At 39.9% G+C, this 15,824-nt stretch overlaps 1 long non-coding RNA gene across 1 annotated transcript; it reads right to left on the bottom strand.

The window, feature by feature from the left end:
- Positions 1-10,823: 10,823 nt before the first annotated feature.
- LOC139836209 (uncharacterized) lies at positions 10,824-14,882 on the bottom strand. The gene is made up of 3 exons (XR_011752905.1): positions 14,209-14,882; positions 12,525-12,633; positions 10,824-11,201 (listed from the first exon to the last, which is right to left on the bottom strand). It is a non-coding gene; the product is annotated as an uncharacterized lncRNA (long non-coding RNA).
- Positions 14,883-15,824: the final 942 nt, after the last annotated feature.

Below are 15,824 nucleotides of genomic sequence, written 5' to 3' on the forward strand. Positions count from 1 at the left end.
GTAAGGGAGATGGGCTTGGAAGATTACATGTGGAAGATCTCTGAAGCGGCCTTGCACGAAGAGTTTGGGCTAGAATTGCCCGTGTATCTGTAGTATAGTAGATCGCATCTTAGATTAAAAGATAGAGTTTAACCCGTGCACGGTTAGGTGCACGCCTAAATTAGAATGTCCCTGGACTATAAATATGTATCTAGGGTTTATGAAATAAACAACAACAAACGTTCACCACAAATCAATCTCGGCGCATCGCCAACTCCTTCGTCTCGAGGGTTTCTTCCGGTAAGCATCATGCTGCCTAGATCGCATCTTGCGATCTAGGCAGTACAAGCTTATTTGTTGTTCATGCGTTCCTCGTACTGAAGCCTTTTTGATGGCGAGCAACGTAGTTATCTCAGATGTGTTAGGGTTAGCATTGTTCTTCGTATCATATGCTGTCGTAGTGCAACCCTTATACATCTAGCCGCCCTTACACCTATATTAGGTGTAGGGGCGGCATCCCGCTTGATCATTATTTGGTAGATCCGATCCGTTACGGTTGCTCCTTGTTCTTCAAGGATTAGTTTAATATCTGCAATAGTTAGGCCTTACAAAGGGTTGGAGGATCCAGCGACGCGTAGGGTGAAGTTTGCTAGCCCAAGACAGGATGTTCCGGGGATCAACCTCGTGTTGGTTTTTAGGCCTTGTCTAGGATTGGCTTACGATCACCGTGCGTGACCGCGAGGCCCAATCGTGAGTAGGATGATCCGATTATGCGGTGAAAACCCTAAATCGTCGTAGATCGTTTTAGCTTTATCTTGATCAAGCAGGACCACCATATATTCGTACACCTCGTGCGAATCATGGGTGGATCGGCTCCTTGAGCCGATTCACATGACAACCTGAGAGCCGATCGAGGCTCGTATTTAATGTTTACGTGTATGCCATGCAGGAAACTAAGCGAGGCATCTCCATCACCTTCCTGACCAGGTATAGGTCAGGTGGCATGCCCTTGCACCAGCATCGGACGTGCGTGCCGGAGTCTTTGCGGGCCGTCGCTCGGAGGGACCAGGGCCAGCCGCAGCCCTAAGTTGCTCCCGGCTCTCCTGTGTTGCCCGTCGTTGCTCGCCGGTGGGTTTCTGACCGCAACATATATATGGTAAGCATTCAAGTTGATAAACAAGGCCTATACATATTCAAACCAGAAAATCATGTATATATCTACCCCTAACTTAACCCTAATTAAACTCTGTCTTATGAAGTCAAGCATGCATGAAGAGAAGTGGTTTTGGTCTCAAACATGGAAATTTCAAAAACCATCCCAAGAGTTTTGGAGTGACTAAGAAGGATAGAAGCTTAATTTTTCATATTCATGATTTAAACTTGTTCAAATCTTGGCCGAACCTAGAATTTGACCAAGATTCAAATGGGCATAAAAATTCAAAAAATCAAAAAAAATTTGAAAAACCAAGGTCTTATTATGTCATATATATAGTAATCATAAACAAGGTCTCTAGACATATTCAAAACATACAAATCATGTATCTACCACCTAACCCTAAACTCTGTCTTATGAACTCAAGCATGAAGAGAAGTGGTTTTGGGTTTCAAACATGGAAATTTCAAAGAAAACCCCAAAAACTTCATTTTAGAGTGACTAAGAAGGATACAGGCTTCCCTTTTCATTTTCTGTTTTAAACTTGTTTAAATCTTGGCCAAACCTAGGATTTGACCAAAAGATTCAAATGGGCATAAAAATTCAGGAAAAAAATCAAAAGAATGAAAAACAAAGGACATAGCATTCTTATGTCATATATATAGTAAGCATTATTCAAGTTCATAAACAAGGTCTAGACATATTCAAACCATAAAATCATGTATATATCTACCCCTAACCCTAAACTCTGTCTTATGAAGGCAAGCATGCAGGAAGAGAAGTTGTTTTTGGTTTCAAACATGGAAATTTCAAAAACCCTCCCAACAAGAGCTACATTTTAGAGTGACTGAGAAGCATACATGCTCACTTTTTCATATTCATGTTTTAAACTTATTCAAATCTTGGTGAAACCTAGGATTTGACCAAGATTTAAATGGGTATAAAAATTCAAATACTGGTTTGTTTAGTTTGAATATGTCTAGACCTTGTTTATCAACTTGAATGCTTACTACATGACATAAGAAGACTATATAATTTGTTTTTTATTTTTCTGATTTTTTTAGTTTTTCTACCCATTTGAATCTTGGTCAAATCCTAGGTGTCTGACCATGATTTAAACAAGTTTAAAACATGAATATGAAAAATTAAGTTTCTATCCTTCTTAAGTCACTCCAAAATGTAACTCTTGGGAGGTTTTTTGAAATTTCCATGTTGAAACAAAAAACCACTTCTCTTCATGCTAGACTTTCATATAATTGACCGAGTTTAGGGTTAGGTGGTAGATACATGATTTGTCTTGTTTGAATATGTCCAAACCTTGTTTATCAACTTGAATGCTTACTATATGACATAAGAATGCTTAACATATGTTTGAATTTTAAAAGCATATAGTCTTCTTATGTCATACAGTAAGCATTCAAGTTGATAAACAATGTTTGGACGTATTCAAACCAGACAAATCATGTATCTATGCCCTAACCCTAATCTCGGTCGATTTTATGAGAGTCAAGCATGAAGAGAAGTGGTTTTTGGTTTCAAACATGGAAATTTCAAAAACCCTCCCAAGAGTTACATTTTGGAGTGACTTAAGAATGATAGATGCTTAATTTTTCATATTCATGTTTTAAACTTGTTTAAACCATGGTCAAACCTAGGATTTGACCAAGATTCAAATGAAATGAGAAAATTTAAAAAAATAGAAAATGAAAAACCAAAGTACATAGTCTTCTTATTATGTCATGTAGCTAGTAAGCATTCAATTTGATAAACAAGGTCTAGACATATTCAAACTAGAAAAACCATGTATCTACCCCCTAACCCCTAAATTCTGTCTTATGAAGTCAAGCATGAAAAGAAGTCGTTTTGGGTTTCAAACATGGAAATTTCAAGAACATCCCAAAAGCTTCATTTTAGAGTGACTAAGAAGGATCCATGATTACCTTTTCATTTTCTTGTTTTAAACTTGTTTAAATATTGGTCAAACCTAGGATTTGACCAAAAGATTCAAATGGGCATAAAAAATCAGAAAAAAATCAAGAGAATGAAAAAACAAAGGACATAGCATTCTTATGTCATATATATAGTAAGCATTCAAGTTGATAAACAAGGTCTAGACATATTCAAACCAGAAAATCATGTATATATCTACCCCTAACCCTAAACTTTGTCTTATGAAGTCAAGCATGCATGAAGAGAAGTGGTTTTTGGTTTCAAACATGGAAATTTCAAAAACCCTCCCAAGAGTTTTGGAGTGACTAAGAAGGATAGATGCTTAATTTTTCATATTCATGATTTAAACTTGTTCAAATCTTGGTCAAACCTAGAATTTGACAAAGATTCAAATGGGCATAACAATTCAAAAAAACCAAAAAATGGAAAACCAAGGTCTTATTATGTCATATAGTAAGAATTCAATTAAGTTGATAAACAAGGTCTAGACATATTCAAACCAGGAAAATCATGTATCTACCCCTAACCCTAAACTCTGTCTCATGAAGTCAAGCACGCATGAAGATATGTGGTTTTTTGGTTTCAAACATGGAAATTTCAAAAACCCCCCTAAGAGCTACATTTTGGAGTGACTAAGAAGGATAGATGCTTAATTTTTCAGATTCGTGATTTAAACTGGGGTGCTTATTTCAAAAAGCCCCTTTTCAAATATTTCAAACTTATTCAAATTTGGTTCAAATTTGAAAGACATACAAGTTATAGCACACATAGTGCATACATTTTCACACATACTGCACTTGATGCTAACCCTATAGTTTGAGGCCATTTGGATGAGGTCGAAAAAAATCTTGGATTAGAATCGTGTTGTTCGAACCCCGTAGTTGGATTTTTTTTGAACCTTGATCTATAGAACTGGGCAAAACCCTAGTTTAACCTATTTAATTATAGATTCGTATATCGATTTTTCTACAGTACCTTTTTATTATTACTATGCAGCACATGTGTGTTTGCCCGTCGAGTGAAACTCGGAGGAAGAGGGATCGCTTGGAAGGAGAGAAGAAGGGAGAGCATTATGGTGCCTCCCCTTTTTCGGGTGATGATGTTGACTGTTGTGCAGGGTTTGTCAGTGAGCAGGAGGTGCGAGCGAGCGAGCGCTCGAGCGAGGCCGAGAATGAGAGAGATTTTTTTATGAGAGGGACAACCGAAGGATCCTGAAGGACCCAGAGACGTCCAGTACGCATCCTGAATTCCTGATGCGTCTTCTCTTGACAAAGAAGATGGCTGGGAGTTTGCGTACCTATTGCACGTGACTTGTGCTCACTGAAGTGTGGGACCTCAGGCATGGGCACCACACGTAAGTGACAGACCTGTTGGTGTAAAAACTCGATTGATTATTATAGTGCATTAGAACAAAGTTTCCTATGGATTCAAAGGGTAGGAAATCCAAGTTAACTCATTTACATCCATGAAGCAAAGTTAACATATCTATCAGTTGGTACATTTTGGAGTGACTAAGAAGCATCCATGCTTACTTATTCGTTTTCACGTGTTAAACTTGTCTAAATCTTGGTCAAACCAAGGATTTGACCAAGATTCAAATGGGCAGAAAAATTAAAAAAAAAATAGAAAAATGAAAAACCAAATCAAATAGTTTTCTTATGTCACATAGTAAGCATTAAAGTTGATAAACATGTTGCCAAACTATTTGAAGGGCTATTTTCTAAAACACTAGTATGGCAGTATGGTATTTTCCCTAGCTATGTAGAAAATGATGAACAATCCATGCCTTTTGATTGCCTTTTTTGAACCACCTTTGGCTTGACTTCAAATTTAGGTAGGGCAAAATCATGCGGGGAGGGGACGAGTGTTTCTTTTGGATGCATCGCTCGTATTTGCAAGTTTTTGGGGTCCCACAAATTCAGGGTAGCATCATGCATGCCCCCTTCCCCTACCTTCCCGAGCTGAAAAATGTGTTAGCCAAGTAGTAGAATGGCATGACCAACAAGTTTCAAGTAAAATTTTGAATATAACCAAAATGTACCAATTGATAGATGAGTTAACTTGGCTTCATGGAAAAAATACTATCATGTAAATGAGTTAACTTGGCTTCCCTACCCTTGGAACCATAGGAAACTTTGTTTAAATCACGAATCTGAAAAATTAAGCATCTATCCTTCTTAGTCACTCCAAAATGTAGCTCTTAGGGGGGTTTTTGAAATTTCCATGTTTGAAACCAAAAAACCACATATCTTCATGCGTGCTTGACTTCATGAGACAGAGTTTAGGGTTAGGGGTAGATACATGATTTTCCTGGTTTGAATATGTCTAGACCTTGTTTATCAACTTAATTGAATTCTTACTATATGACATAATAAGACCTTGGTTTTCCATTTTTTGGTTTTTTTGAATTGTTATGCCCATTTGAATCTTTGTCAAATTCTAGGTTTGACCAAGATTTGAACAAGTTTAAATCATGAATATGAAAAATTAAGCATCTATCCTTCTTAGTCACTCCAAAACTCTTGGGAGGGTTTTTGAAATTTCCATGTTTGAAACCAAAAACCACTTCTCTTCATGCATGCTTGACTTCATAAGACAAAGTTTAGGGTTAGGGGTAGATATATACATGATTTTCTGGTTTGAATATGTCTAGACCTTGTTTATCAACTTGAATGCTTACTATATATATGACATAAGAATGCTATGTCCTTTGTTTTTTCATTCTCTTGATTTTTTTCTGATTTTTTATGCCCATTTGAATCTTTTGGTCAAATCCTAGGTTTGACCAATATTTAAACAAGTTTAAAACAAGAAAATGAAAAGGTAATCATGGATCCTTCTTAGTCACTCTAAAATGAAGCTTTTGGGATGTTCTTGAAATTTCCATGTTTGAAACCCAAAACGACTTCTTTTCATGCTTGACTTCATAAGACAGAATTTAGGGGTTAGGGGGTAGATACATGGTTTGTCTAGTTTGAATATGTCTAGACCTTGTTTATCAAATTGAATGCTTACTAGCTACATGACATAATAAGAAGACTATGTACTTTGGTTTTTCATTTTCTATTTTTTTAAATTTTCTGCCCATTTGAATCTTGGTCAAATCCTAGGTTTGACCATGGTTTAAACAAGTTTAAATCATGAATATGAAAAATTAAGCATCTATCATTCTTAAGTCACTCCAAAATGTAACTCTTGGGAGGGTTTTTGAAATTTCCATGTTTGAAACCAAAAACCACTTCTCTTCATGCATGCTTGACTTCATAAGACAGAGTTTAGGGTTAGGGGTAGATATATACATGATTTTCTGGTTTGAATATGTCTAGACCTTGTTTATCAACTTGAATGCTTACTATATATATGACATAAGAATGCTATGTCCTTTGGTTTTTCATTCTTTTGATTTTTTTCTGAATTTCTATGCCCATTTGAATCTTTTGGTCAAATCCTAGGTTTGGCCAAGATTTAAACAAGTTTAAAACATGAAAATGAAAAGGGAAGCTTGTATCCTTCTTATTCACTCTAAAATGAAGATTTTGGGAGGTTTTTGAAATTTCCATGTTTGAAACCCAAAACCACTTCTCTTCATGCTAGACTTCATAAGACAGAGTTTAGGGGTTAGGGGGTAGATACTGGTTTGTCTAGTTTGAATATGTCTAGACCTTGTTTATCAACTTGAATGCTTATGACATAAGAAGACTATATACTTTGGATTTTCATTTTTCTGATTTGTTTAAATTTTCTACCCATTTGAATCTAGGTCAAATCCTAGGTGTTTGACCATGATTTAAACAAGTTTAAAACATGAATATGAAAAATTAAGCATCTATCCTTCTTAAGTCACTCCAAAATGTAACTCTTGGGAGTTTTTTTTTGAAATTTCCATGTTTGAAACCAAAAACCACTTCTCTTCATGCTAGACTTTCATAAAATCGACCGAGCTAGTTGAGGGTTAGGTGGTAGATACATGATTTGTCTGGTTTGAATATGTCCAAACCTTGTTTATCAACTTGAATGCTTACTATATGACATAAGAATGCTTACCATATGTTTGAATTTTAAAAGCATATAGTCTTCTTATGTCACATAGTAAGCATTCAAGTTCATAAATAATGTTTGGACATATTCAAACCAGACAAATCATGTATCTACCCCCTAACCCTAATCTCGGTCGATTTTATGAAAGTCAAGCATGACGAGAAGTGGTTTTTGGTTTCAAAGATGGAAATTTCGAAAACCCTCCCAAGAGTTACATTTTGGACTGACTTAAGAAGGATAGATGCTTAATTTTTCATATTCATGTTTTAAACTTGTATAAATCATGGTCAAACCTAGGATTTGACCAAGATTCAAATGGACAGAAAATGAAAAAAGAGCAAAATGAAAAACCAAAGTACATAGTCTTCTTATGTCATGTAGCTAGTAAGCATTCAATTTGATAAACAAGGTCTACACATATTCAAACTAGACAAACCATGTATCTACCCCCTAACCCCTAAACTCTGTCTTATGAAGTCTAGCATGAAGAGAAGTGGTTTTGGGTTTCAAACATGGAAATTTCAAAAACACTCCCAAAAACTTCATTTTAGAGTGACTAAGAAGGATACAAGCTTCCATTTTCATTTTCATGTTTTAAACTTGTTTAAATCTTGGTCCCAACCTAGGATTTGACCAAAACGTTCAAATGGGCATAAAAATTCAAAAAAAATCAAAATAATGAAAAACCTAGGATTTGGCCAAGATTCAAATGGGCATAAAATTTAAAAAAAATGAAAAAATGAAAAACCAAGGCACGTAGTCTTCTTATGTCATATAGTAAGCATTCAATTAAGTTGATAAACAAGGTCTAGACATATTCAAACCAGGAAAATCATGTATCTACCCCTAACCCTAGCTAAACTATGTCTTATGAAGTCAAGCATGCATGAAGAGAAGTGGTTTTTGGTTTCAAACATGGAAAGTTCAAAAACCTCCCAAAAGCTTCATTTTGGAGTGACTAAGAAGGATCTATAGGAAACTATGTACTAATACAGTATAATAATCAAACGAGTTATTAGAGCAACAAGTCTGTCACTTACGTGTGGTTCCCATGCGTGAGGTCCCACACTTCAGTGAGCACAAGTCACGTACGCTAGGTAAGCAAACTCCCAGCCATATTCTTTGTCAAGCGAGATGCATCAAGACTCTCTCTCTCTCTCCAATTATCCACCTCCGTTGGCTGCCGGTTTTGGCAGGGCGTTTCTAGCTCAGCTCAGAGGCCATGGTGTGCAGGCTCTTTAGCCATGTTGATTTGGTCGCGCCAAGTGGTTCGTGCCCGGCTGCGACGAGGATCAATCCGGACGGTGGCTGTTAAGGACCCGATCGCATTTCTTGCTTTCAGCTTGGGGTCTACCATGTAAATCTTATGGATTTAGACGTAATTTCCTATTTATTTTGTGTCATGCTGTAAACTGCTCTCTGATGCGTATTGGAAATCTGGGTCCTTCAGGATCGTTCGGTTGTCCCTCCAACAACAAAAAAACATCTATCTCATTCTCGGCCTCGCTCGCTCGCACCCTCTGCGCACTGACAACCCTGCAAAACAGTCAAATCACCCGTAAAAATGTAGACACCATAAATAAGTGGGGCCCCGTGACTGCTCTCCCTTCGTCTCCTCCCGTGTGATCCCTCTTCCTCCGATTCCCGACCTTGCGGAAAATAAAAATGAAATGAAAGAGTTTCACTGGACGGGCAAACACATGTGCTGCCTAGTAATAATAATAAAAACGCAAAAGAAATCGACCTACGAATCTATTAATAAGTTAAACTAGGGTTCTCCGCAGTACTACGGATCAATTTCAGAAAATGCAACTACGGGGTTCGATTTTGGCCTGCTAATATAAAATTAAATAATCTGAACTAGTATTCCTCTAAAAAATCATTTTGGTATGCATCGTTTGGTACTTTTGATAGCAAGAGTGCTTACTCCCTCCGTTAGCAAATAGTCTTCCTTTTCATGTTTATGAAGTCAAGCATGAAGAGAAGTGGTTTTGGGTTTCAAACATGGAAATTTCAAAAACCTCCCAAAAAAGTTCCATTTTCGAGTGACTAAGAAGGATACAAGCTTCCCTTTTCATTTTCATGTTTTAAACTTGTTTAAATTATCTTGGTCAAATCACATAGTCTTGTTATGTCATATAGTAGGCAAAGCACATAGTCTTCTTATGTCATATAGTAAGCATTAAAATTGATAAACAAGGTCTAGACATATTCAAACTAGACAAATCATGTATCTACCCCTAACCGCTAAATTCTGTCTTATGAAGTCAAGCATGAAGAGAAGTGGTTTTGGGTTTCAAACATGTAAATTTCAAGAACATCCCAAAAGCTTCATTTTAGAGTGACTAAGAAGGATCCATGATTACCTTTTCATTTTCTTGTTTTAAACTTGTTTAAATATTGGTCAAACCTATGATTTGACCAAAAGATTCAAATGGGCATAACAATTCAGAAAAAATCAAGAGAATGAAAAAACAAAGGACATAGCATTCTTATGTCATATATATAGTAAGCATTCAAGTTGATAAACAAGGCCTATACATATTCAAACCAGAAAATCATGTATATATCTACCCCTAACTTAACCCTAATTAAACTCTGTCTTATGAAGTCAAGCATGCATGAAGAGAAGTGGTTTTGGTCTCAAACATGGAAATTTCAAAAACCCTCCCAAGAGTTTTGGAGTGACTAAGAAGGATAGATGCTTAATTTTTCATATTCATGATTTAAACTTGTTCAAATCTTGGCCAAACCTAGAATTTGACCAAGATTCAAATGGGCATAAAAAATCAAAAAATCAAAAAAAATATGAAAAACCAAGGTCTTATTATGTCATATATATAGTAATCATAAACAAGGTCTCTAGACATATTCAAAACATACAAATCATGTATCTACCACCTAACCCTAAACTCTGTCTTATGAACTCAAGCATGAAGAGAAGTGGTTTTGGGTTTCAAACATGGAAATTTCAAAAAAAAACCCAAAAACTTCATTTTAGAGTGACTAAGAAGGATACAAGCTTCCCTTTTCATTTTCATGTTTTAAACTTGTTTAAATCTTGGCCAAACCTAGGATTTGACAAAAAGATTCAAATGGGCATAAAAATTCAGAAAAAAATCAAAAGAATGAAAAACAAAGGACATAACATTCTTATGTCATATATATAGTAAGCATTATTCAAGTTGATAAACAAGGTCTAGACATATTCAAACCATAAAATCATGTATATATCTACCCCTAACCCTAAGCTCTGTCTTATGAAGGCAAGCATGCAGGAAGAGAAGTTGTTTTTGGTTTCAAACATGGAAATTTCAAAAACCCTCCCAACAAGAGCTACATTTTAGAGTAACTGAGAAGCATACATGCTCACTTTTTCATATTCATGTTTTAAACTTATTCAAATCTTGGTGAAACCTAGGATTTGACCAAGATTCAAATGGGTATAAAAATTCAAATACTGGTTTGTCTAGTTTGAATATGTCTAGACCTTGTTTATCAACTTGAATGCTTACTACATGACATAAGAAGACTATATAATTTGTTTTTTATTTTTCTGATTTTTTTAATTTTTCTACCCATTTGAATCTTAGTCAAATCCTAGGTGTCTGACCATGATTTAAACAAGTTTAAAACATGAATATGAAAAATTAAGCATCTATCCTTCTTAAGTCACTCCAAAATGTAACCCTTGGGAGGTTTTTTGAAATTTCCATGTTGAAACAAAAAACCACTTCTCTTCATGCTAGTGTGGGGCCCCGGACTAGCTGTCCAAAACACCCGTTATGCATACACCTTCATGATCCCATGATCAGTGTGTCGTGAAAGCTTAACCGAACTGGTATCAAATACATCATCCATTACAGTACCGAATAAAAAGATTACAACAGGTCACATGACCAATACTTACATAAGTGCCGCAATGGCAGGAGATCAACAATCACACGGCGGAATTGCTTCAGACGAAAGCGTTCGCATGGCCCAAGTCATGCCATAACCCTACAGGCAACTGACTGGGAAGACGTTCCTAGCTCGCATAGACGTCGTCGACTCCTTCTTCATCTGTCGGATTCCACCAAGTCTGGCCAAGTAAATAGCCAGGGACAAAGCCATGAGTACATTATGAATTGTACTCGCAAACCACCTTAGGGAGAAGTAAAGGATATGCATATTTGGCAGTAGCAAGGATCAGGCACTAAACTAGGGTGACAAGGAGCGAGAGGTGGTTCCTCTCGAGAGTATGATACATCTATATCTTTGTTGAAAACCTTTTTGGTAAACCATTTTGTTTGCAGACTAATAGGTAAGGGTGACCCATTTTCCTTTCCGGCCATCTCAGTATGGCCAAAACAACTTTTCCAAATCTTCACCGTACCTCTCAGGTACATTTCCACCAGTCCCACTGGCATCATTTTCCCGAAACATTTTTGAGAAAACACTTTTATAAACCAAAACTTTCCTCTAATGCCACGTACTGCCATTCCCATGTCCATAACCGCGGACACGGCTATTCGAATAGATTTACACTCTGCAGAGGTTGTACACTTTCCCCACAAGATCCAAATACTCATTGTGTGGGCATCATCCCTGCATAATAACATATGCCACGACAAATACCCGATCGTAGTTTTTCGCCTGCTCGCCTTAGCCTAGGACATGCCGCCCAGAGTTGTACCTCCCAACACCAGAGTCCGAGGGGTCGTTTACCCAGGAGTAGCAAATTCCCCGACCAGCTCGACCCTCCGGAATGTCGCGACCAACTACGGGGCATTATTCAATGGGAGCTCATAGGTTGTACCCCTGCCATCTGAAAAGAAGGAAAGGCGTCCCCAGTACGTCGGGAAGGCCCGGTCGATAGGTGTCCATGCTCGGACTACCCCTTACATTTGCAGGACCCAAACTAAGGCGAGACAAACTACTACACTACGCCCCGTCCCACTAAAGGGTAATGTGGTTGTACTGGCTAGGTCCGGTTTCGTACTATGGTCACCAAGGTTTTTCGAAAACAACTTTTCATCTCCATTTGCCTCCAGCAATATCTTTCATAAACCTTTTTGTGTTTCACAAAAACCACACTTGGGCAAGGCAAACCCATTCCAAGGTTTTCCAGAAAAAACCTTTATGCTTGAAAACGATTTTCACAAATATTTTTCCAGGGCTCCCAACCTATAGTCCAATTTCCCTTTGAAAAGAGGCGACAAGTGTGATGAGGTGGTAAGCACCATATCACTAATAGAGATGTGATCAGTAGGTACCAACAAGGGCTGCACCCTAGAGGTGGATCGATAAAACTCCGGGTGGCGCTAACCACCGACATAATAAAAAAATGCACTTTGTAAAACCTGTAATAATGCAAGAGCAAGGTATATATATAGGATCAGAGATGCATCAAGAGGTGGCTTGCCTTGGTTGGCTATTTGTCCCTGGACTTCTTCTTCACGAACCTCTGCTCTTCCTTCCTCTTCGAGATCCACACCGAGATCCTCTCATTCTTCTCCGATAGTGATCGCATTCTAACGTCGCAAAATAAAAGACGAACGATCAGCATATAGCCATAGCATCAAACACACACACACACACAACTAGTAGCAAACCACTCAATCAGAGGCACTAATCACATCAAACAAACAACACCTATGGCAAGATGGTCATTTTATTTATAAAAGGACTAGCTTTACCGTTACTAGAAAAGGCCTTAATATAACACCTATTAACTAAAAAGGTTCTGCCTTGCAACAAATCATAACCTTCCCAAACAAAGGTGGCTAATGACCTTTGGAAACCACCAGTAGGGGTCTGGTGCCAAGGTTCATTAAAAAATCATTTTAAACAAAAAAAAACAACACAATTTCCCTATGGGTAAAATAAGCACTAGCATCAATTTAACAAGCCACTCCAAAATAATGCACATAAAAATTTGGTAAAATCACAGAGAGTAAAGCTTTACTTTATAAAGCTACAGAAATTGGATTCACTAAATTTGGGTTTATAAAATAAAAGTTATGATTTTTATAAAACCAGAAATGACTTGGGGACCAAATAAATGGCCTCAATCTTTCTGTGGCTCAAAAAACTACATGCAGCATATCTACTGGAAGCTAGTAACATGTGAAACTCATATGCACTGGAAGTTTTCAAAAATAAACTTTTAAATATTTTTAAACATTTTTACAAGGAAGAAACTAGAGCAAACCATTTTCAAGGCACACAGTCATCAGAGCATGTACAACCAGTAACAAACATATCACTGGATAGGTACTGAAAAATTTGATCTACCAAAACTGGTTTGGCATTTTTCTGAGCTATAAGATAATTATCACAATTTTTATACTGAAAAGGTACTCTGTTTTGGTAATAAAATCCCCAGAGTTAAAATATAGGTCACAAAAATAATTCCCTTGACCTGGACATACCCTAACAGGTTATCTACCAGATTCACTTGGTTTTGCTGCAGAAACTGTTTTTGTTTTCAAAATAAAAATCACACAAGTCCCTGCTGGACAGATCTAAACTTCTAAGCTATACAAAATATAGGAAGCTTCTGATAGTGTAAGGTATACCAAAATGAAGCTATTCACTAACACAATCTACCAAAATTTGTTTCACACCCGAAAGATCTACCTAACGCTCACAATTAAATAAACAACACAGAAGTAACTTTTCAGAAAACAAAATACCAGTAAATATATATTGCATAAAATCACATGCATGTTACAGGAGGTGGTCAGGATTTTGTGTAGCAACACAAATAAATTTGAATCATCAAATTTTGGAGGTGCGACAGATTTTTAGTGGATTTAAACTACGGCATCGAGATCTGTTGGAATATTCACGGAAAAAGAAAAAGGAAAGCTTGGGCCGGAACCAGGGGCTCGGCCAGATTCGGCACAGGCCGGCCCAGCTGCCACCGCGGGAGGCCACGAAGGAAGGGGCCCCAGCGGGGCCTGCAGCCATGCAAGGCTGGGCTGCATGCAGCCGTAGGGTGCAGGATCGACGGCGCCGGGCGGTTTCTTCCGCGACGACGGGAACGATGGCGCGGCCGCGACCTAGCGACGGGAACCGGACGCAGGGGAAGAAGAAGAGCTCACCGTGGGAGTTTTGGGCAACGGCGACGTGCTGGAGAGGCAGAGGAGCCTGAGGCGGTCCTGCCCTATCGCTGTAGACGCACAGGCCAGCTCCAGGTCGCTCGCGTGGATGACGACGGGTTCCGCGATCATGCGGTCAGAACCCGACGCCGGCGAACTGCGGGGGCTCGAGGACGACGGTTTTTGGGGCGGACGACGATGTGCGCACGCAGATGCGGCTTCCCGGGCGTCGGACGGACATGGTCGCCGAGTCGCCTGCATTGGCGGAGACGACGGGGCGGCAGCCTGGGGGACCTGGGGACGGCGTGGAGGCTGCGGCGGTGAAGGGAGTACGCGGGGGACTGCGGAGGATCGGTACAGGGCGCGCACGAACATGCACAACGTTCGGGACACCGGCGGGGTCGGAGGCGAGCTCCATGTCGCCACGGCCGAAGTCGACGTCGACGGCCTTCCTAGCAGAAAAAGAGAAGACGATGAGGTGCCCAGCGAGTTAGAGAACAGCATGAAGAAGAAATAGAGTGGAGAGGAAGGGCGGAGAGGTGCTGGCAGTGACGTGCTCGGCGACATGCACACGGCGGCCGGTTTGGCTCAGTTTCTTCTCCGGCGAGGAAGAGACGGCTGGGCGCGGTATTCTGCTCCTCGGACTCTCGGAGGGTCTCAGTGAAGAGGGGTGAGAAGGCGTGGAGTGGAGAGGAAGGAGGGATTGAGTGGGGGCGTGAGGGCTAAAAACGATGGTGCTGCGTCCACGATGCACCGAGGGCATGCACGGAAGAAACGGGGTGGTAGGCGGCTGCGACTGGTCGAGTGAGCGGCGCCTCAGCGCGCACTACGCTCAGCGCAGAGCTTTGGAGCCTAGCTGCTGTTGCAACGCGGCTAGAACGGAGGGGGTCGTCGACGCGTCATGTCGCACTGCAGCTGCTCGACAAAAGTACTGCAGAACGCTCACGAGCGAGGCAGGGCTAGTCGGGGTTAGCTAGCAAGTCTAGGGTGGTAATAGAGCACTCCTCCATCGCGGCGCACAGCCTTTTACCAGGAGAGAGGGTGGGGGATGGGTGGCGAGGTTGTGTCTGCCATGTGCCATGGCGTGCTCGACGCCGGGAGGGTGCGTTCGGGTGGCGGCAGTGCACGGCTGCGAGAGAGAGCTTGCAGGCCTGGGCGAGGAGGCTTCCGGTCAAGTAGTGGTGCGGCACAGATCGTGCGTGTGACAAGGAGGGTGCTGGCTCGGGTTGGATGGAGAGAGAGGGACGGGAGGTGCAGCGATTCTACGGGTCATTGGATGCCAATGCATGGCTTGGTTTTTCTCTCCCCTTATCTCCGGCCAAGAGCAAACAGCCAAGGATGATACTGAAGTATGTAGACTAGGGAGAGAGTGCTGTTGTGAGTGGTCAAGGTAGTGGTGGTGAGGTAATATAATGGAAGAGAGAGAGGGAGCGACATAGCACAAGAGTGCCATGCATGCAGGGTCGGCCTCCTCCCATTTACTAAACAAAAGAGGACAAGGGGATGGTTTAGGGATCAGGGGGGTCATCCAAAACAGGGATTAGATGATGCAGATCTGAATGATTTTGCTAGAATGATTTTCAAGGGTTGACAAGGAAATGGGTTGGAGAGATAGATGG

This window comes from Lolium perenne, chromosome 1, assembly GCF_019359855.2.
Source record: "Lolium perenne isolate Kyuss_39 chromosome 1, Kyuss_2.0, whole genome shotgun sequence".
Taxonomy (NCBI): Eukaryota; Viridiplantae; Streptophyta; class Magnoliopsida; order Poales; family Poaceae; genus Lolium; species Lolium perenne.